Source organism: Gorilla gorilla, chromosome 7, assembly GCF_029281585.2.
Source record: "Gorilla gorilla gorilla isolate KB3781 chromosome 7, NHGRI_mGorGor1-v2.1_pri, whole genome shotgun sequence".
In the NCBI taxonomy this organism is placed as follows: domain Eukaryota; kingdom Metazoa; phylum Chordata; class Mammalia; order Primates; family Hominidae; genus Gorilla; species Gorilla gorilla.
The window spans coordinates 58,265,336-58,288,041 of NC_073231.2; the positions used below are offsets into that span (position 1 = coordinate 58,265,336).

The 22,706-nt window shown below is 36.2% G+C and overlaps 1 pseudogene; it reads right to left on the reverse strand.

The window, feature by feature from the left end:
- Window positions 1-21,820: 21,820 nt before the first annotated feature.
- Window positions 21,821-22,469, reverse strand: LOC101147505 (asparagine--tRNA ligase, cytoplasmic-like; annotated as a pseudogene).
- Between the last annotated feature and the right edge of the window lie 237 nt (window positions 22,470-22,706).

Here is a 22,706-nt window from a genome sequence, read left to right on the forward strand (position 1 = left end):
CTCTCTAAAAAATGAGAAAAGAAAATTTCAAAAATATCGTTGGTGTTTTTATGTTGCCCACTAGCAGTTTACCCTGTTGTAGCATCTTTGGTTTAAGTACGTGCACCTGGAATGGCAGGGAAAGTGAATGTCGTGGTTTTCCCTATTCACTCGGCAGAAACAGAAATTGTATGGGAATATCTGACCTGTTCTTAGCCCTTCACCTCCAAGCTCTACCTGTGAGGATCCTTCATTTTCCGTAGATGAAAAGGTATCCACGTGTCTGGTGTGGAAAGATGCTCTGGAGAAAACGAAACACTGATGGGGAATTTAGGGGATTGCGGAAACAATAAAAAAAAAAAAGATCAATTGATTCAATCAATTGATCCAAACAGTGTGGATGCCAGGCTGGCCAGCCCCTGAGTGCTAAGAGAGCACAGAGGGCTTCACAAAGCGCCTGGTCAGGGGCATGCTGGAAATGATTCATCAGGAAAGCCCATCCTCTAACTGCAGCTCAGCGCATTTATCTCAACACAACAACCTTATTAGGAAAATCGCCCCTGTCCTCCGCAAGGTATCTTGACTTTGTATCTAGTGATTCTTCAGGCAAAGACTTTCTTTTAGGGAGATGGTTGATAACATTGGTTCTTTGAAGATATAGTAATTTCTTGAAGAACCTCCTGTTTTAGGGGGTAAAAATTTCTTTAAGTTTTACATGCATATCTTACACTGCCTAAAGAAAAAGACTTGGTTGCGAATATATAGGCACGTGTGAACTAAATGAATAAATGGGACACACACACATGCGCAAACACACACACACGATGCATTTATTTGTTTTTCTCCCGAATGGCTAGAAGTTCTCTATTTCTGAAATGCAAAGAGTGTATTTTATCTGTTTATATTTGTGTAGAGACCACTTCTACCTCATATGGCCCATAAGCCCTAGCTTAATGTTTTATTACCTTCTCTTCCGAGTTTTAATCACATTTTCATACTTTTCCCTACTTTACTTTAGATTACCAAGTGTGACATGAAAGAATTTACTAATTCTCTGTAAAATAGTATTAAGTCTATTTTTGTGTGCATTTGGATGTGAGATTGGTAATGTATACGGTTCACCTAAACTCCTGGCAAGTTCAAAAGGCTTCCTAGAGCCTTAAGCTTAAAGTGATGCTATTAATTTTGCATCTTTATTTTTGCTTTTGTTTGATTTTCAAGGTTATTTCAAGGTTGTGGTAAATTGTTACTTTTGTCATAGTGCTTGTAATTCTGCAGGGGGAAAATATGAAAAAGTAAAAGAAAAATAAATGGCTAAGGTTAGGAAAATGTATATAATAATGATATATTTAGGTGAAGAAAATTTAAGTTGTTGATTTACTTAAAAAATCTGTTGAATTTTTATTTGTGATATTAGCACACACATCCAATGCATACTTTTCATATTTTTAGTTTTCTTAGTGTTTAGAAAAAAACTTTTATTACCTTTATTGTTGACGAAGTGTGAATGAGTAATGTAACAATTATAATGGAAATTCAAAAACTCTTAAAAAAGTCAAAATATCTAAAGTATTTATAATATCTTATGTGGTTCATAATATACAAAACAGGACTATTCTTAGCCTGACCTCTAGTGTTAACAGAAAATAATTATGAAGTTCGACAATATTAGACCAAAAAAAATGGGTAAAACAAAATATGTAACAATATTTTTTCATAATGAGATAATTCATTTTTAGTCAGTTAAACTGCAAGCACAGACACATGAATCCAAAGGGTGTTCACAGATTATTTAACACCTTTATTTCTTAGAATGAAAATCTGAGGCTGACAGCTTTTAGGATCATAGAATTAGTCTGAATTTGTTTACAAAGCTGTGCTTCAGTTTTTCACCTTCTCCATTGGCCATAAGCCAGTTTTACAACTGTGGGAAGACAATTTGGGCTTTGAAAAAAAAAATTTTTTTTTTTTTTTGAGTCTACATCTCATTCTGTCACCCAGGCTGGAGTGCAGTGGCTTGATCTTGGCTCATTGCAGCCTGGAACTCCTGGGCTCAAATCATCCTCTGGCCTTAGCCTCCCATGCCTGGCTAAGTTTTTTTTTTTTTTTCCTATGGATGGGGTCTTGCTCTGTTGCCCAGGCTGGTCTCAATCCCCTGGCCTCAAGCAATCCTCCTGCCTTGGACCCCCAAATCCCCGAGATTAACAGGTATGAGCCACCACATGCGGCCTTAATTTTACCTGTTAATTCCTGTCGTCACCATCCCCTGAGCACTGCTGCCACTAAGACATGGATATACTTCTTATCTGTTCTGAAATTGTCAGTCAAATTCAAGTTACTCAAATAAATGGTACCACAGAAAGAGCTTGGGGAAAAAAATTATTCTTTATTAACTCAGTCCAAATTTAGAGTTGTCTGACTGTTCTTCAATCAACCAAAACAACCTCTTGTAATTATCTATCCGTTTACAAGACATTCCTAAATATAGCTCTTATAATACAAGCCACTCAAGTGTTTCACTCTTTTTTCAGTAGGAAGAAACTGTTTTTTATAGTAGAAGCCTCTGAAGTTTTGCATGGAGTATTTCACCTTGTGAAGTTATCAGCTAGGGGATTACTTTTTATCCACAATGTGGATACGTCCTTGGCAGACAAAGAAAAGAGGAATTGTGAATTATTTGCTTACTCTTAAGATCTGGGGTGTCCTGTTCTTCTGGTCTCCTTTGTCCTTACACATTATCCTTGTTTTAATTCCTCAAATCCGCACTCTTAATTTTTTTTCTTATTTACAAAGTTTTTCACTTCTTTTGATCCTGAACTCAGTCAGTTTGTAAAAGCTTTTCCAGTGGTGATTGTCAAGCTTTAGGTATTAGATAACTCAACTTTGCTTCCTATTATAAAATTAATAAAGACATTTGCTTCCTAAGCCAGAAAATTGTCCCCAGGGCATTCTGATGTACTTTTAATGAGATATAACCTGCAGTTAATTTTTTTAACAGAAGTTTAAGTAGTTCATGTTCCAATTACCACTCAATTTCTTACTTTGGGGATATTTATAAGCTGATTTTAAAAGGTCATGATTAGAGGTAGCCTAATTATTGCTGGTTTTAAAATAACACAATTCTTAGTTTCATAAATGTTTGTTCTTTTGTCTGTTAGTGTACTGATCGAAACATTTGAATGCAAAAGTACCTTCAAAGATGTTGTCAAAATAAACTTGGAATAAGACTGCAAAAATTTTGATGGAGCAACTGCCAGTAATGTATGCTGTATGTAAAAGCTAATTTTGCTCTGTTTAGAAGTTTGATGGGATTAAAGAAACATCATGGGTGACAAAGATAATGATAATTTCTGAGTGAATGCTAACTCTTACACTGCAAACTATGGTGGACTCAGACACTCTGTTCTTGCAGACGCCTGTCATCCCTTCTGCCTAGCTCTCCAGAGCTCCTTGATTCCAACACGTTTTCCAAAAATGGGGTCTAGTAACCTAATTACTTTATGAACTCATCTAATAATGTTCTGATAAATTTCCCTTACTATTAATATTCATTTCTGTTGCTTGCATTTATAAACCCTAACTGACTGAGGTTAACAACAGCACAGGTGAAAAAGCCCATTAGTTAAATAAGAGAAAGCTGGAATTTGTTCCAGGCAAAAAATAAGGCAGTTGGTAGTAACAATTCCCATCAGTAAACCTGGGGAGGAATATAGCACTCTGTGGAATGAGGCAACTATATTAGTTAAGTAAATTCCCACTTGTGCTTCTCTAAAATCAAGTTCCTATTTATGGTGAGACTTTGGGACATTGCAATGCTTCTGCCATAAAAATTAAGAAATGTTCCATACTCCAGAGTAACAAATGTCAAGTCAAATCCATGAGTCAATTGAGCATTAGTTTCCTGGAAGCAAATCAAAACTAAAAAATAAATTTCAGGTCTGGGGAATGAAAGTCTCTCTTGAGCCACCATAATAAATGGTTTCAGTTCTGTCTCAATTCCCAGTCCCGAAATAGTTAAATCCAAGAACTTGAAAAAAGGAAGGCAGGGTAGGCTGAAGAATGAACCTTGCAATGTATCCACTATGTATGATGACCTGTGAAGCTTTTCCTAGCCATACTCAAAGGACCCTAAAGCCACCTACTAGGGTAATTCTTCAATGGAATAAAAATATCAAATCATTTAAGAGCTATCAGGCACCATGTCTCACCTAATTCATCTAATTCCTGGAACCCCCAAACACTGCTGCATACCACCAATCTTATTTGGGTCTTATGGGCATCAGGAGAAAACTGGACTTTTCACATTAGCCTTCTGGAAAAGCTAAAGGGCTTCAATCCCATTTTATGGTTGTTTTTACAGCCCCTGAATGCATATTTGGAATTAACATCTTTAGGGGAAGGCAGCATCTCTACATTGTTGTCTCTGCTGACAGATTAAGACCAAAGGTGTACAGAGCCAGTGGGAGGTTCCTGGAGCTCCCTATCTACCAAACAGCAGCACAGCATGCATCTCTGTATCTCTCTTGTTAGGGGATACTGTAGGGGGTAGGAAAACCATCAAAGACTCTAGAGATTTATGGGTGGTAATTTCTCACACATCCTCATTTAATTATACAATTTAACCAATGAAAAGTGAACAGGACCTAAAGTAGCAAACACTTTTGATCTTTGTTTACCTGAAAAAACTGCCCCCTTTGCCTTGATTCTTGAGAGGTAATTTCTCTGCACATTGAATTCAAGGTTAGCAGTCACCTTTTTTTTTTTTCTTTTAGCACGTCAGAGATATTCTTCTTTTTTCTTTCAACTGCTGTGGATGCCTTAGAGAAGCTACTTGTTAGTCTAAAGGCTGTCACTTTGATTATCTTCTTTGGTTTTCTACAGTTTCACTAAGAGTCTTAGTATGTATTTCTTTTTATTTAAACTGCTCGGGCTTCACTGGGATTTTGAATGTAAGGATTGAGTTCTTTCATCATTTCTGGAACATTCTAAGCCATTACCTTTTGTAATATTACTTCTGCCTCATTCATTTTTTTCTCTTCTGCAGAAGCTCGTGTTTAGACTTTCTCACCCTGCCTGTTAGCTTGTTAACCTCTTCTTTATTTTAGATCTTTTTGTCTCCTTAACTTTATTTTAGATCTTTTTGTCTCCTTATTCTTATTTTAGATCTTTTTGTCTCCTTATCCTTTATTCTCATTATCTTCTGATCTGTCTTGATATTTTGATTTCTCACTGATTTTTTTGTCAACGCTATCTAGTCGGCTCTTAACATGTTCATTGAATCCTTCATTTTAGTTAATTTGTTTTTTAAAAGACTTCATTTTTATATGTACAGAATAATTGAGAAACTGGCAGAAAGAATCCCCAGATTCCTCACACCCAGTTTCTTCTACTACTGACATCGTACATTCCTAAGTGGCAATGACTTAACGAACCAACACTGATAAATTATTATTAACTGAAGATCATAGTTCATTCAGATTTCCTTAGATGCTACCCACTGTCCTTTTTCTGTTCCAGGGTCCCATCCAGGTTATCACATTACATTTAGTTGTCATATCTCTTTAGGCTCCTCCTGGCTGTCATGATTTCTCTGATTTTTCTTCTTTTTAATAACCTTAAGAGTTTTGATCCTTCTCTTTCTTCTAAAGGCTTTGCAAGATTTAAATCTCATATAGCCAATCAATCTCTTTGTAACTTCTTTTTTTGTTTTTCATTCATTTCTGTCAGTTCCAGTTCCTGGTTCTCATCATTCTGCTGTGGTCTGAATATGTCCCCCAAACTTAATGTGTTGGAAACAATCCTCAATGCAACAGTGTTGAGAGTTGGGGCCTTTTGGGAGGTGTTTAAGTCAAGAGGACTTCACCCTCAAGAATGGATTAATGCTGCTGTAAAATGGCTGGATACAGGGAGTTGGGCTTTCTTGCCCTTTCATCCCTTCCATTGCCTGAGAAAACGGCATTCCTTCCTGCTGGAGGATGCAGTAACAAGGCACGATTTTTTGATCTTGGACTTCCAGCCTCCAGAACTGTGAAAATGACTTTCTTTATAAATTATTTAGTCTTGGATATTTTTCTACAGCAGTACAGGTAGTCTAAGATACATTCCTTTTACGAATCAGGAGACTCCCTTCTGCTTTGATTCTTGGCAACTTCAGTATACATGTGGCTGATCCTTCCCACACACTGGACTCTCAGTTGCCTGGTCTGCTCTCCACGGGACCTTTTCCACCCACTGTATCTTAGGCACTCACTCTCATGGTCATGCTGGGAACTTGTCATTGCCAAGCACTGTAGAACAAAATGACAGCTTCTGCTCAGCTCCTAATCTGTGGCACTATATAAGGGCTATCAGCTTCCCTTGTCACCAATAGAAACCTGTACGACAGCAGCCCAGGACTAAGTGCCCTAAGACATTGAGAATCCAGACTGGATTAATGGACTCCCTTTACTTGGAACATAAAAAATGGAGCCACTGGGTACCTTTTCTTCTTAATAGAAGGAACCAGAAGAAGATGCCTATTGAGACTGTTTGTACCATTTATACCTTTGCTATCTTAATGTGAACTATAAAATCGACAAACTTTCTAATACACAGACATATACTCTGCAACCACTAAAAATAAACCAAGAAACTGAAAATAAAAATAAAGGGGAATGAAAATTTTCATGTTACTAATGAAGATCCCTGTGTTACTAATAAGGATTCCCATGTTACTAAAACCAAATTTTTAACAAAGTAACAGCTCCCAGTAAAATCAACTCTTGAAAAGTAGTGATTTGAATTTACTTTTTGAATGCAACTTAAATGATATTGACTGGGTTAGTGTGTTCAAAGTAGGGTTATGAGTAGTTAGCTTATTTTATTTTAAATTCTGAATGAAAGTTATTGTCAAAATGCAAGGGATTTTGTTTATCCTAGCAAAAGAGCACTATTTGCTAATTATAGCCTTAATGTTAAATTACGTCCTTTTTCTCGGCAGCAGTGAAGTAATCAGATGAGAATGCCATGCTTCTATTAAGCATTTACTTTAGGACTGTCTAATTACACCAGCATTTGTTTGGTTAGCACTGGCAGATATTCTGAAAGGCTGTGGAAAAGGCAGTTACTGTTTCATAGGCAATGGACATCCACTTAGGACCACTCAGCATCAGTGCAGGGCAGTGCTCGTGTAGATCAAGACATGGGCTGGGTGCTTCTCAGTGTAATTCCTTATAATAGATCATCTGAGCACCTGCAGTGAAGGTATTTATTCTCCACCTGCCTCAGGAAAATACTGCAAGAACTCACAAAGGATTCCGAAAATTTTGTGCTTTCCTCAGTTAAGTACTATGAAAACAGAAAGTCATTTAAGTTATTGTAATCAGCGTTGAAAAACTGTCCACATGGTTTTTTTTAATGCCAACTAACTGCACAATTCCTCGGCCTTTTATATGAACACAAAAAGATGATATTTGAGTTGCTATGAGATTTTACTGTTGCAAGCCCTGGTGGTTGAACTGAAGACAACTTGGTAGTCATTGTCACTCACAAAGGAGTGAGGCTGGCTCTCTTCCCTCTTTTTCATTTCATTCTGCCATGCTTGAAGGGCTAATCATGGGCCAGACAAACAAAAGATGGGAGAATTTGGGCTGCTTAGGTAACATAGTACACACACACAAAGATAAGGTTCCAATCCAGGTTTAGTCTGGCTCATTTTCAGCTGCCCTGCCTGAGGCTTAAGATTCTTGAATAGTAAGCTTCTTTCTCAGGGGCAGGGCATCCCTCAGCATTCCAGACTTTACTCTGCTTAGAATCCACTTGCTCTCATCCATTTTCCTACGAGCTGTACTTTTGCTTCATGCCAGGATCCTCCTTCTCTGACAAATAAATTGGTTGGATAATCTGCCTGATTTTTATGGAAAATTCTTCCCCATGAACCTACTATGTGGGTCACACCCTCTGGGTTCCATGTAAGCACAGTCTGTGGAGGACTGATCCCCTTCTCCTACACCCACTTCCCACCGAGCCTGACCAGATTCTTGAGACACAAAGGGCCCAGAGATCTGCACTTTGTGGAAGGAGGTTCAGATAAGACCTATATGTAGAAATATTTCACTGTCGGACTTTCAGAGGAAAATGTTAGTTGATAATAGTTGCACTAACATTCCGTAGCACTGCTCTAAACACAAAACTCATCCTCTTCTCTAAGCCCCTTTAGATTCTTTCGTGCCATATGCAGAGAGATCATTCTCGGCGTTTCCATCAGAAAATGCTTAGAGTTGACATCAAAGAGGGTCTTTAAGACTGATTTGTTGTGGTAGTGGTGGTCTTAATTTATCATTCTATAAATAGCTTCCTCCTTTGCTTCATTTTGTAGCCGTCCTTACGATCAGAAAGCTCTTTGACCTTTATCTGCCATGGGTGATTTCTTTGTGTTCCCATTAATTTTCTAGGTGGTATGGAATTAACAGCCATTTCAAGCGCCTCTTGTGGGAACAGCTGTTTTCTGTTTGGGGTCCAAGTTCCAGAGTCATCCCAGTCAACTTCCTTTACAGCAGCTGCAGCTGAGGTAGATTTCTGCTTGATCCATTTTATTACTGCAATTTTTACAGCTGCTATGCCCGGGGCAGCACGGCTTTGCAGGTGGCTGTTGTGACACTTATTCATGCCAACTGTTCTTGCTGGTCACCTGCTTTGCCTGTAGGCTGTGGGCTATTTCCTGAATGTTTGATAGCAAAATGAGACTCGAATGCAGCTCAGACCTGATCTCTAACATTTTCATGTTGTCTCAAAGACTGACTATTGCTCTACTGAGAAGGGATAAGGCTGAGAAACTTTCCTGGGAAAAATGAGCATGGCAATGATCTAACTATAAGGAAACCACACCTCTGTGCCAATGGCATAGAGACATGGGAGGGTCATGGCTTGACTTCCACTATGCCTCAGTCTATTTGGTACACTTAACTTTGATTAATTGTTCATCCTGTTACCAATATACTCAATGATTCGTAGGAAGAAACCAACAGGTATATTCTACAAGGGTGATTTAAATATAAACATTTTATTTCCTTGACTCTGGAATTCTGTTGTATTCTATAAAGATAATATTTCTGATAAAGTTCTCAATAAGAGTCCTGACTATAGAACAAATCAAATTTTATAAAATATAAATGAGAGAAGCAAGATTCTCTCTGCTATGAGTTGAATTGTGTCCCCTGGAAAAAAATATGTTGATGTCCTAATCCTCTAAACCTTAAAATGTGACATTATTTGGAAATTGATCATTGCAGATGTAGCTAGCTAAAATGAGGTCATCCTTGAGTAGGATGGGCCAGCAATTCAATATGACTGGTGTCTTCATAAGAAGACAGCTATGTGAAGACAGGGACATGGTAGAATGCCATGTGGAGAACAAAGGTTGAGATTGAAGTGGTGCACCTACTGGCCCAGGAAGGCCAAGGTTGGAAGCAAAAAATCAGAAGCAAGCATGAGGCAAGGGAGCATTTCCTTACAGGGTTTAGAGGAAGCATGGTCCAGCTAACATCTCCATCTTGAACTTCTAGTCTCCAGAACCATGAGTTGAAAAAATTGCCATTGGTTTAACCCAACCAGTCTGTGGAACTTCATTAAGGCAGCCCTAGGAAAAGAATACACTCTCCTCCTCCCCAGGCCCAAAGCCAAGCCAAAGCAAGTGCTATTGCAATCAGTGGTCAGTGCCTGTCTACTCATGGTCACCAATGCAACTTCCCAGAACTGACCTCAGGGAAGTAGCACTGGGTGGGAGTGGGGCAGGGGGTGGGGGGAAGTGCAGCAAAATCCCACAGCTAATAGTTACAAAGGTACATAGGAACACCATTGCTCCCATCCTCTAGGAGTTCAGTATTTGCTATGAAACCAAGGCTAGGAAAAAATACAAAGAGTAGGATTGTAGAGTCAAACGGATCTGGGTTCTAATCTGGGCTCTGCCACTTTCTGGCTTCTAATCTTGGTTACAGTCCAGAATCATTTTTGTCCTCAGTATCTTCATGTTTCAAGTGTGGCGGTTAATAATATTTATCTTTCAATGTTGTTATAGAATTTGATTATATGCAAAAGTATGTAAATTAGTCAAAATTACTTTTAACATAACTATGAAGAGTTCAAATCATTTATAATTTATGAAACCAAATGTATCCATTAACATTGATTTATAGCTTTGTTGAAATGATTCTCTTTGCCTGCCTGAAGCTTTATTCTGAACTATCTCCCTCTCTTCCCCCATAATTACTAATAACCCATTTTCCCCTACAAAAATACCTAGGTGTTACCTAGATCTCCTCAGTTTTGACCTGGTTTTTTGGCCAGGGATCTGTTCTCAATGGACTCTGCTTGTGATAAAGCCAGGTACAAAGGTCATGATGAGAAACCCTAAAAAATTGAGAGATTACAGGACTTTCTGGATTTTTCTGTTCTATAAAAGAATAATGACAGTAACAACTGCCATTGGGTGCAGACGATGTGTCAGACATTATAGTGAGTTTTATTTTCATCATCTCCTTTTATTCTTAAAACAAGCTGGTGAAATATTATTATCTTTGTTTTTTAGATGATTAATTTAAAGCTGAGTTAGTTTGGGTTGCCCAAGTATACTCCAGTAGAAAGTGGTAGAGTCAGGATTCTAATCTAGTTAACTCTAGGTCCAAATCAGGCTTTTAACCACTATATTAGTCTTTCTAAAATGTTTTTAAGCAAAACATTCCTTATTATTAAGATATTAGTATCTTTTTTTATTATACTTTAAGTTCTAGGGTACATGTGCACGTTGTGCAGGTTAGTTAAGATATTAAAAATTAAAATGTTTCCCAATCCCATTTGTCATAACATTATTTAGGTTACTAATAAACAAATAGATAAATCCAGTTGGTGTGGTTTAAGCTCAAAACTCTAGGGCATGTAGAACACAATAAAAAGCACTCTCTTTAATAAAAACTGCTTCTCAGGAATTCGTTCGAGGAGTATAACAAAGCTACATAATTGTTATATGATATTTAACACAATAGAAATGGAAGAATTGGTGGGTCACGATGCCATGTTGCCTGGGCTGTTTTCTTACCCTTGAGTTTAGTCATTTTAGCCAAGATCATAGTGACATTTCTCGTGACAGCTGAAGTCCTCTCCACCCAACTACCACAGAGAAAGTGAATGTGGATCATTCATCCTCTGACTGAGTGAGCCAACAGTCAAGAGACTGGAGGAAGCAAGATGTAGAGAAGGAAAGTCATTCAACATATTTTGGTGTTTGTTTGCTTTGGGGATTTCTTTTTTAACAGACTGTTCTTGCTATCACATTGAGGCATGAAAATAGGGTCTGGAGGCAGAGAACATAAGGCCGATTATACTTCAGCTATGACAGGAAAAATCCTCTCCATAGGGTATAGGCTGAGTAAATGACTTTGTAACTTTATTTCATCCTCTTCATTTACATAGGGCATCCCCCAGGTAGAGGGTATTTAAACTCCCAAAAATTCTGTAATGAGGCTTTTGAACCCCTATGCTTTGGCCTGCTTCCACACTGTGGAGTGTACTTGCATTTTCAATAAATCCCTTCATTCCTTCCTTGCTTTGTGCATCTTGTCCCATTCTTTGTTCAAGACGTCAAGAACCTGGACACCCTCCACCTTTTAACAACATAACCACACACACATGCAGAGGAAATCCCACAAATCATCTGCAATAATAGAGCCACTGCTCAGTTGTAGTATACCCACACAAGGATGGCTCTGTCTCCGACTCAACTCATGTATTACTGTAGATTCTCAGTTGTCTCTGCTATGTGCCCTTGTATAACAAGGATCTCTGTTTACCATTACTACTTGGTATGACCTACTTGGGCATTTTCAACATTGTGCATAACTCTTTCCTCATTCTGTTGTTTCTCAAGAATTTATTTCAAACTTTATTTTCATTTTTACTGCTTTTTCTCAACCTCAGCATTACTAATATTCAAAGATGAAACGACTTGGTTTTGAAGCTGAAATTTGCTGATTCTCTTCTGGGAAATGTCAGTATACTAAATGCAACTACACCCAATACATTCAGTCCTCTGATTCTTGGCAAGGGTACAGAGGATCTAGCAGTTTCTTTGTTGATTGCTTAAAAAAGCCCTTTTTAAAAAATCTGGTGATCATAGCTGTTTTTGCAATTACTTTCTAGAACTATGTTGGTTCTCATAGTCTTCAGCTTAGCAGAACTGCTGAACCTCCATCTTAAATGTCAATATTGAGCAAAGAGTGGGTCAAATGATCTAAAGTCTAACAACTCATGTGCAGATTCACTTCATCTTTTACTCTCTAATTTGTTTAATTTAAAGAGATGTTCATAGACAAGAGGTAAAAAGAAAAACGGACAGACATGGGTGATAAAGTAACTAAAAAATGAGGTAAGATTATAACCTAGAAGAGGCACAGGTTGCAACCTTCTTCCTGGGATTCAGTTGCCTAAACATTATTGATGCTGGTGACAGCCAAACTAAGCATTAATTAAGATGTGTTAAAGCTGGAAGGGGTAGAGGGAAAAAATGTGCATGATAAAACTTCAGTGTTTTTAACAGCTTTAGAGCTTCAGAATCGTTTGATTATTTTTAAACTGTAAAGCTAAATCTTTAGAGAAATATTAATACTAGAAGCTGCTTAAAATTTTTTTTCATGTACCTTGAGTGGGAATTATTCTAAACTGTCCTGCTGTGCTTACTTATAATCCACATTTGCTCTGTAAACAATCACAGCTGATTGCTTGAAAAGTAAGTATCAACCTGGATTCCAAAGTAACTAAATTGTTTTGTATGAGAAAATGTTAACCTATGAAAGAAAATGTAGCTTGGATCCTCTACCGCAAACAGTGGATTTCTTACCATTCTTCTTGAGGATCTTGACCTTCCCTACCTCTTGCATTTTTCTCCCCCTTTGTCTGTCAAAGCCATTACAAGTGCTGCTTTTCTGAGAAACCTTTTTAGGCTGCTTTAAACACAATGGAGCTTTTACTGTAAGCAATGACAACATTTTTGCACCTCTGTTCTAGCACTTACCATGTGTGCCTTGCAGAGTATCTAATTGTGGATGCTCCTGCCTCTTCCATTACATTATTGAATATGGGAATAATTTTTTTATTCAACTACATATTACATTCAGAAGGTGGTACAGTGCTTTGCAGAAAGAAGTTGTAAAACAAATAGTGGTGCTTTGACTTCTGAAATGGTGGCATAAACAACTTCATAGACTTGCACCCTAGTGAAACAAAATACTGGTGAAAATTATTTTAAAAACCACATTTAAAGTCTCTGCAAATTATCTTAAGAACATACAGCAGTGAAGAAATATTTTTTCAGGAAATTCTACTTAATTTTAGTAAGAATTGTATCTGTAGCACTTGAACTATGTCCCAAATTCTCCGTCCCCACAATTCCCCTCATTGTGATGGGAGCTCTACTACAAGCAGTGCCAAGATAACAGTGCTCCCTCTCTCCAAGCTCCCAGTCATAAGATCGAGTATTTCTGCAGGGAGGGCAGCTGCCAGGATTTCTTATCCTCCCCTAGCTCTGGATTGAAGACATTTAATTCCAGGTGAGTGTAGCTGAGAAGTAGGGACACCTTTTCTCATCCATTCCTCATACATTTGACTAGGGCTTTATTCCAGGTATGGCAATCCAAGAATAGTGGGTCCCAATCACCTCCACCCCAGCTCACTTATAGGGCTTAGGTAGCACTATCAGGAAAGGCAAAATGCAAAGACCAGAGTGTACTTCCCTCACCCAGTGCCCTGCTTATAATGCAAGGATTCTACTCTAAGGAAAGGGGGCCACTGTCCAATCCCCAACTAAGGAGCACTGGCCTCAAAAAGATATTGCTCAGGGGAAAAGGCAGGCCTTATAACAGAGGCTCCAAAACTCTTCTTAAAAGTATTTACTTCATTTACAACAGAGTGTAAAAAATTTTAAATCTAGTATCTCTCTCAAATGCAATGGCTATTTTGAAGGTAAGAAATTAAGAGGAGATTGATAATCCATTAGAAAACAAGCTACATTGAAAGTCAACTAGTTTACCAAAGACAACCAGAAGAAAAGATAAAAGGAACCCTTTTGGAATAAGGATAAAATGCAAAATCTATTCCTGAAAAAGTGCCCAAACATCACACTGTGGAACAATTTATGCCCCTAAGTGCATTGTCTAAAACAATAGAGAAATCATCCATCCATTAGTGTAACATAAAATCTTGGTATGAAACTAACAGAAAAAAAAAATGGCTTAACAGTGATGAGGAAGATAGAGCCCTGCTAAAACCACTCTCATTCTGGAGTGGCTTTGTGCAGTTCCACGGCTGCACCCTCTGAAGAGCAACATGAGGGGCTTTCTGCTGTGCAGAAAATAGACTTTGCTAAAATAGTCAAGGCAAACAACAAAACAAATAAATAAGCAAACAATAATAATAAGCTCAGAAACGAAATCAGGATTCAGAGTTGCTATAATATAATATAATATCAAAAATGTTAAATTATCATTAAAAAATTAGGGGAATGCAGATGAAAAGAAAAATGAACTAATAATATACAGGGGAAAACAAGTCAGTCACCAAAAACTGCCTGTGAAAAGACCTAGATGTTGGGCTTCACAAAGTTGCTTTAAAGCAGCCACTAAAAGTATTTTCCAAGCACTAAGGGAAACTATGAATAAAGAAGTAAGGGAAGATATAGTGACAATGTATCATCAAAAAAAGAATATAAATAATGAGATAGACATTATTTTTTAAAAATCAAATGAAAAGTTTAGAGTAGAAAAACACAATACCTAAAATAAAACATTCTCTAGAGAGGCTCAATGGTAGATTTGAATTTTCAAGAGAAAGAAGCAGTAAATTTGGAGATAGATTAATGGTCATTATTCAATCTAGAGAAAAAAATGAATAAAAATGAGCAGAGACTTAGAAGAATGTGAAATGCCATTAAGCACACCAACAGACATGAAATGAGAATACAACAAAGAGAAGAAAAAGACAAAGGAAAAATATATTCAATGAAATAATGGATGAAAGTTTCCCAGATCTGATGAAAAACAATAATTCTCATATTCAAGAAGCTCAACAAGTTCCACATAGGATAAATGGGCCCACCAGCTTCCATTTACAGCAGATTCAACTCCATTCTCACTACAACAGTTTCAAACCCAGCCCTTCTTGCCATAGACAGGAGCCCAATGTACCCCTGCAGAGACATGCTGAGAATCACACTGATCTGACCCACCAGGACAGTCTTCTGGACTCATGTCCCTGGCCAGTTTTCCCACAAAGCCTCAGTAAACTGCTTTTATCTTTCCCAGATACATCTGGGCCAGCATGGAATCTATGTGAGACCTACGGCAAGCATGGATTTAGAGCATCCTCTCATAACGAGATGGCTGCAGTGGTCATAGGCTCAAGGAGAAAACAGTCAGTTTGATTTAAATCCCTGAAAGGTCCTCTACAGAAAAATAGGCATACAGAAAGCCAGACTGCAAAGACTAAAATAAATACCCAACCCCTTAATGTGCAGGCATAGTCAAACACCCACAAGCATTGAGAACATTCAGGGAAATATGACCTCATCAAGAGAATCAACAGGAGAATTTATCAAAAAGAAGGAAGAACCTGTGAACTTTGCAACAGACTGTTTGAAAATACACAATCAGAGGTGAAAAAAGAAAGAAAAGAAATGAATAAAGATTGCAAGATCTATTGGACATCAAACAAACAAATATTTGAGTTACTGCAGTTAAAGAGAGAACTGAGAAAGATGATTTAGTAGAAAGTTTATTCAAAGAAACAAAAAAGAAACCTTTTCTAACCTGGTGAAAGATACAAATATCTAGGCACAGGAAGGTCAGTGGTCACCAATCAGATACCACATAAATAAGAATAGTCAAAGACATGATTAAACTCTCAACAGTCAAAAACAAAGAGAGGATCCTGAAAGCAGTGAGAGAAAAGAAGCAAATAACAGGAGACTTCTCAGAAGAAATCTTGTAGTCCAGGAGCAAGTGAGAAGATATAGTGCTGAAAGAAAACCCTGTCAACCATGAAAACTGTACCCAGCAAAGCTACTTTTCTGAAATGAAGAGATTAAAGGCTTTCAGAGTCAAACAAAAGCTGAGGGTATTTATTGCTACTAGACCAATTTTATAATAATGCTAAAAGTTCTTCAAACTGAAAGAAAAGGACAATAATGTTACTGTTACACTAATATTGGAATCATGGCATGTAAACCACTTATATCTTTACTAAGAAAACTAAAAGACAAAACTATTAAAAATAATGTTATCAATTAGTTAAGAGAAGCAATGAAAAATCAAATTTGTGACATTAAAAATTTAAAATACGGGGGAGAAAGGATTTAATGTGTATAGATTTTTTTGTTGTTGGTTGGTTTCTTCTTTGTTGCAGTCAATGTTAAGTTGGTATCCATTTAAATAAGTTATTATAATTACAGGATGTTTTTCATAAGCATGATGATAACCACAAGATAAAAATTGTAAGAGATACACTAAAAATTAAAAAAAAAAACTTAAACATACTATCAGAGAAAATCACTAACCACAAAGAAAGACAATAAGAAAGGAAGAAAGAGAGGAGTCTCCAAAATAACAAGAAAACAAGCAGCAAAATAGCAGTAGTAAGCCCTTGCTTAACAGTAGGATCATTGAAAGTAAATGGACTAAGTTCCCTAATTAAAAGACACAAAGTGACTGAATGGATTTAAAAACAAATCCCAAGTATATGCTGCCTATAATAAATCTGCTTCATTTATAAGGACACACATAGACTTAAAGTGAAGGGATGGAAAAAGATATCCTACACAACTGGAAACCAAAATAGAGCAGAAGTTGCTACACTTATATGAGAAAAAACAGACTACAAATCAAAGACTGTAAAAATGAGTAAAGAAGGTTACTATATAATGATAAATGGGTCAATCCGGTAAAAGGATATAACATTTATAAATATCTATACACTCAACACTAGAGCTCACAAGTATATAAAGCAAACATTAATAGACCTAAAAGAGGAGAGAGAGACTGCAATACAATAATAGTAGGAGACCCTACTTTTAGCAATGGACAGATCATCCAGGCACAAAATCAACAAATAAACATCAGAGTTAAACTACTGTAAATCAAATTGACCTAAAAGAAATGTATAGAACATTATTTCATTGAACTGCTGCATAATATATATTTTTCTCATCAATATATGGAGCATTCTCCAGGGCAGGCCGTATTTTAGATCACAAAACAAGTCTCAACAAATTCAAAGCAGTAAAAATTATATCAAGTATATTTTCTGACCACACCAGAATAAAACTAGAATTTAATAACAAAAGAAACTTTGGAAACTGTGCAAATACATGGAAATTTTAAAAAATGTTTTTAATGACCAATGGGTCAATTAAAAAGAAACTTAAAAATTTTCTTGAAACAATGAAAATGAAAACACAACATACCAGAACAGCAGTATTAAGAGGGAAGTTTTTAGCAATAAATGCCTATGTTATAAAAATAGAAAGACTTCTGATAAACAATCTAATGATGCACCTCAAGGAATAACTAAAACAAGAACCAAACCCCTAACTAATAGAAGGCAAAAAATAATAAAGGTCAGAACAGAAATAAAAGAAATTGTGATGAAAAACAGATACAAAAGATCAAAGTAACTAATCGTTGGTTTCTTTGAAAAGATAACATTGACAAATTTTAGCTATACTAATTAAGAAATAAAATAGGAAACTCAAATTAATAAAATCAGGAATGAAAAAGAAAACACAACTGATACTATAGAAATACAAGGGATCATTAGAGACTGTGAACAAGTATACATCAATAAATTGGAAAACCTAGAAGAAATGGATAAATTCCTGGAAACACACAATCTCCTAAGATTGAACAATGAAGGACTAGAAAACGTGAACAGAGTAACCAGATTAAAGTATTAGTAAAGTTATTAGTAAACTAATAACAAGTAACCAGATTAAAGTATTAGTAAAGTCGCCCATGAAGAAAAGTCCAGGACCTGATGAATTCACTGCTGAATTCTACCAAACACTTAAGGAAGAACTAATAGCAATTCTACTCAAACTATTTCAAAAAATTGAAGACGAAGTACTTCTGAACCCATTCTAAGAGTCCAGGATTTGCCAGATAGCAAAACAAGACGAGGACACAACAAAAAAGAAACCACAGGCCAATATCTCTGATGAACAAAATACTAGGAAACTGAATTCAAGAACATACTAAAAGATCATTTACCATGATCAAGTGGGATTCATCCGAGGGATGCAAGAATGGATTCAACACATCCATATCAGTAAATATGATACCTCACATCAACAGAATCAAGCACAAAACCATATTATCATTTCAATAAATGCTGAAAAAACATTAACTTCAGCATCCATTCATTATAAAACCTCTCAACAAATTGGTCATAGAAGAATCATACCTCAACATAATCAAGGCCATATAGGACAAACCCACAGCTAATATTATAATGTATACACAGAGCATTTCTATTAAGACCTGGAACAATACAAGAATGTACACTTTCACTACTTCTTTTCAACATAGTACTGGAATTCCTAACCAGAGCAAGTAGGTAAGAGAAAGAAATAAAGAACATCTGTATTAGTCCATTCCCACACTGCTATAAACACATACCTGAGACTGGGTAATTTATAAGGAAAAGAGGTTTAACTAATTCAGTTCTGTAAGTTGTACAGGAAGAAAGCCGGCAAGGCCTCAGGAAACTTAAACTCATGAGAGAAGGCAAAGGGCAAGCAGACATGCCTTCACATGGCCAGACCAGGAGGAAGAGAGTAAAGGGGGAAGTGCTTTTAAACAACTAGATCTCCCCAGAACTCACTCACTATCACAAGAACAGCAAGGGGGAAGTCCGCCCCCATGATCAAATCACCTCCCACCAGGGCCACCTCCCACACTGAGGTTTACAATTCAACATGAGATTTGGGTGAGGACACAGAGCCAACCCACATCAACATCCAAATTGGAAAGTAAAAGTCAAGTTAGCCTTGTTTGCAGAAGACAACATGCTATATTGGGAAAAACCTAAACTCCACCAAAAATCTCTTACAATTTATAAACAAATTCAGTAAAGTTGCAGGATACAAAATCAACATTAAAACTCAGTAACATTTTTATATGCTAACAGCAATCAATCTGAAAAAGAATTCAAGAAAAGAATCCCATTTACAAGGGCTACAAAAAAAAAAAAAAAAGAATCCTAGGAATAAATTTAACCAAAGAAGTAAAAGATCTCTACAAGAAAAAATATACAATACCGATGAAAGAAATTGAAGACAAAACAAAACAAACAAACGAAAAAAGATATCCCATGCTCATTGATTGGAGGCATTAATATTGTTAAAATGTTTATAATACCCACAGCAATCTCCAGATTCAATGCAATCTCTATCAACATACCAATGACATTCTTCACAGAAACAGAAAAAAAAAGTTCAGCTAGGTTGCAGGAAACAACATCAACATACAAAATCAGTTGTTTCTATATACTGGCAATGAAGAGTTAGAAAATGAACTAAGGAATAATTTCAGTTACAATAGCATTTGAAAGAATAAAATACTTAAATAGGAATTTAACAAAAATATTGTAAACCATATTTTCCAAAAACTGTATTTTGTGCAAAAAAATTAAAAATTACATAAATGGAAAAACATGTTCTTGGGTCAAAATAAGGCTTAATATTGATAGAATGGCAATTCTCCTCTAGTTAATGTACAGATTCAATGCAATTTCTATGAAAAGCCCAATTAGCTTTTGTGGGAAAATTTACAAGTTTATCCTAAAATTTACATGGAAATGGAAAGGACTCAGATTAGCCAAAGTAATTTTGAAAAAGAAGAACAAAGTTGGAGGACTTGCACTTTCTGATTTAGAAACTTACTACAAAGCTATCCTAATCAAGACAGTGTGGTCCTCTTATAAAAAGAAACATACATAGGTGGAATAAAATTGAGAGTGAAGAAATAAACTGTAACATTTATGTCCAGTTGAATTTCAACAAAGGGACCAAGGCAATTCAGCGAGAGAAAAGAATAGTTTATAAACACATAGTGGTGGAACAAGTGGATATCCATGCACAAAAGAATGACTTTGGAGCCCTACTTTACACCATACACAAAAATTAACTCCAAATGGATCATGACCTGAAATGTAAGAACTAAAACTATAAATTTATTAGGATAAAACACAAGATTAAATTTTCATGATCTCAAAGTAGGCAATGACTTCTTAGATATGATATCAAAGCGTATGTGAAAAAAAGAAGATTGATAAATTTAACTTTATTGAAATTAAAAACCTTTGTACTTCAAAGAATATCATTAAGAAAGTAAAAAGACAATCCATAAAATAGAAGAAAATATTTGCAAATAATAAATTTGATAAGGGACTTCTATAGAATATAAAAGAACTCTTACAACTCAATCATGAAAATACAATTAAATTAATTTAAAATGGGCAAAGGATTGGAATAGACATTTCTATGAAGAAAATATACAAAGGAGCAATAAGCATATGAAAGGATGGTCAACATCATTGGCCATCAGAAAATGCTATCAAAACCCCAAGGAGATATCGTATCACACCCACTAGGGTGGCCATAATAAAAAAGACAGATAATAACAAGTGTTGGCAAGGATGTGGATAAACTGTTACCTTCATACACTGCTAGTGGGTAAACACAATGGTGCAGCCACTTTGGAAAGTGGTCTGGAAGTTCCTCAAAAAATATTTTATGTATATTTATATATTGATTGCTGGTAATACAGCCTATTAAGAATACATGATATGCATTTAGGGGAGAAATTAACTCTGAAATGAAGCCATTCAATAAGCATTCTGTGATGTAATAAGGTAGCACAGATTAGAACTAAGGACATGGTGGGGGCAACTCAAACAGCCACTTAGAGTTGTTATAAAGATTCCAGCTGCAAATTCCTTTGGAACTTATTTATTCTTAATTATTTAGGAGTAGTCAGGAAAGAAAGAAGATCAGTCTGCCTCTTTACCTTAAATTAATTCTAAGAGGAATGTTGTGAATCATCTAAGAACTCCACTCCCAGAATTGTGCTCTTACTTCAAATTCTTTAAGGCAATTCCATTTTCACAAATTATTCCATATCAATTTGTATGTCTCAGAAGTGTAAGCACCTATACAGACTTAGAAAAGATTAATAATTGACACAAAAGACTATATTCATTAGATTCCAGTATCTACTGCTGAATTATACTGTATTCTAGTACTAGCGGATTTTCACACCATATTGCCAATTCCCCCAAAGATGTTTGTTTAAACTCATTGATGCAATAAAATGAATTAAAGAATTCCAGTTATACTTAAAAGAACAGAAATATTAAGTTACTGGAATGTCTTAGATGATAATTTAAAACTATTGAAATATTTATATGGTATATATGACTTATAATTGGGTAAAATGACGAAATTTATCTGTAACTACAGAGTTACATGCCACATATTTTCCCAAATTTTGTAATGGGTATTTTGTTAAGATGACAATCTCATGTCACTTCATGTTCAACTGATCTGGGCTACTTTTTGTGGTAGTAAAAATAAAAAACAGAAAGAGAAAACAGAAACAGTTATACACCAATGAAACAACAAAAAAGGAAGATTCTGGCTTTTTTGTTCTTGTTTTTTTAAAGGGGGAGCCTATTTCTTTCATGAATCATATTCTTTCCTTCATGCTTCAGGAGGAATTGGTTATGGCTTGCAGCACTGGACACATCAAGAGTATAAGCGTACACCTCAGGTGTGACACAAGCCATATCCTCCATGAGGACATGAACTTTATTTTCTCTGATCTATATACCAGTAATGGGGAGTGGGGTCAATCTCTTTCATTCCATAACCTACTAGCATTTCTTCACCATCGCAGGTATGTATTGAGCCTCCGACAATCTCACCAAGATTGGACATCAACAAGTCAACAGATTCAGTAAGATGGGAATCCTCAGGACATTGCTTTATATAGAAGGACTTGATCTCCAAAGGAAATTGACACAGAAAGATTAGTTCATTAATGGTGTCTGTCTTCACTCTCTCAGGGGCTTCTGGGATATCTTCTCCAAATTCATAAAAAGTTCCATGTTCTTTCTTTATATTGTGGTCTTTTAGCCACACAATAGTTTCTGAATAGTTTATCCTTTTGAAAGGCTGTTTGTGGGGCTTAAACTTCAGGTTGAGGTCATACACTATGCTCATTACAGGTGACTTTAAGACTATCTAGTATGTCACAAGCCAAGTCCTCCAGTCAGTTCAGGAGGTCCTCACAGGTCATGAAAAAGCACTTGGCTTCCATATAAGCGTATTCAGCCAGGTGCCTTCACGTTTCAGACTGTTCTGCCCTGTATGACTGTGCAATACAAAAAACATCTCCCAGGCTATGGTAGTTCATTATCACTCCTATTACTATCACTAATATTTATTTCCCTGATTCTGCAAAACAAAATACCATAATTTTTCTATGTTAATAATTTCTTCTCAGTTTGCCATTAAAAAGTTATTTAATGGTGCTGCTCGATCTTAATGGCTTATAATACTAGACAAGTCACCAAACTTTCCAGTTTCTTTATCTATAAAGTTGTTACAGGTAGTTAGTCATGAGCAGGGCAGGAGACAGCTCTCCCTCAAA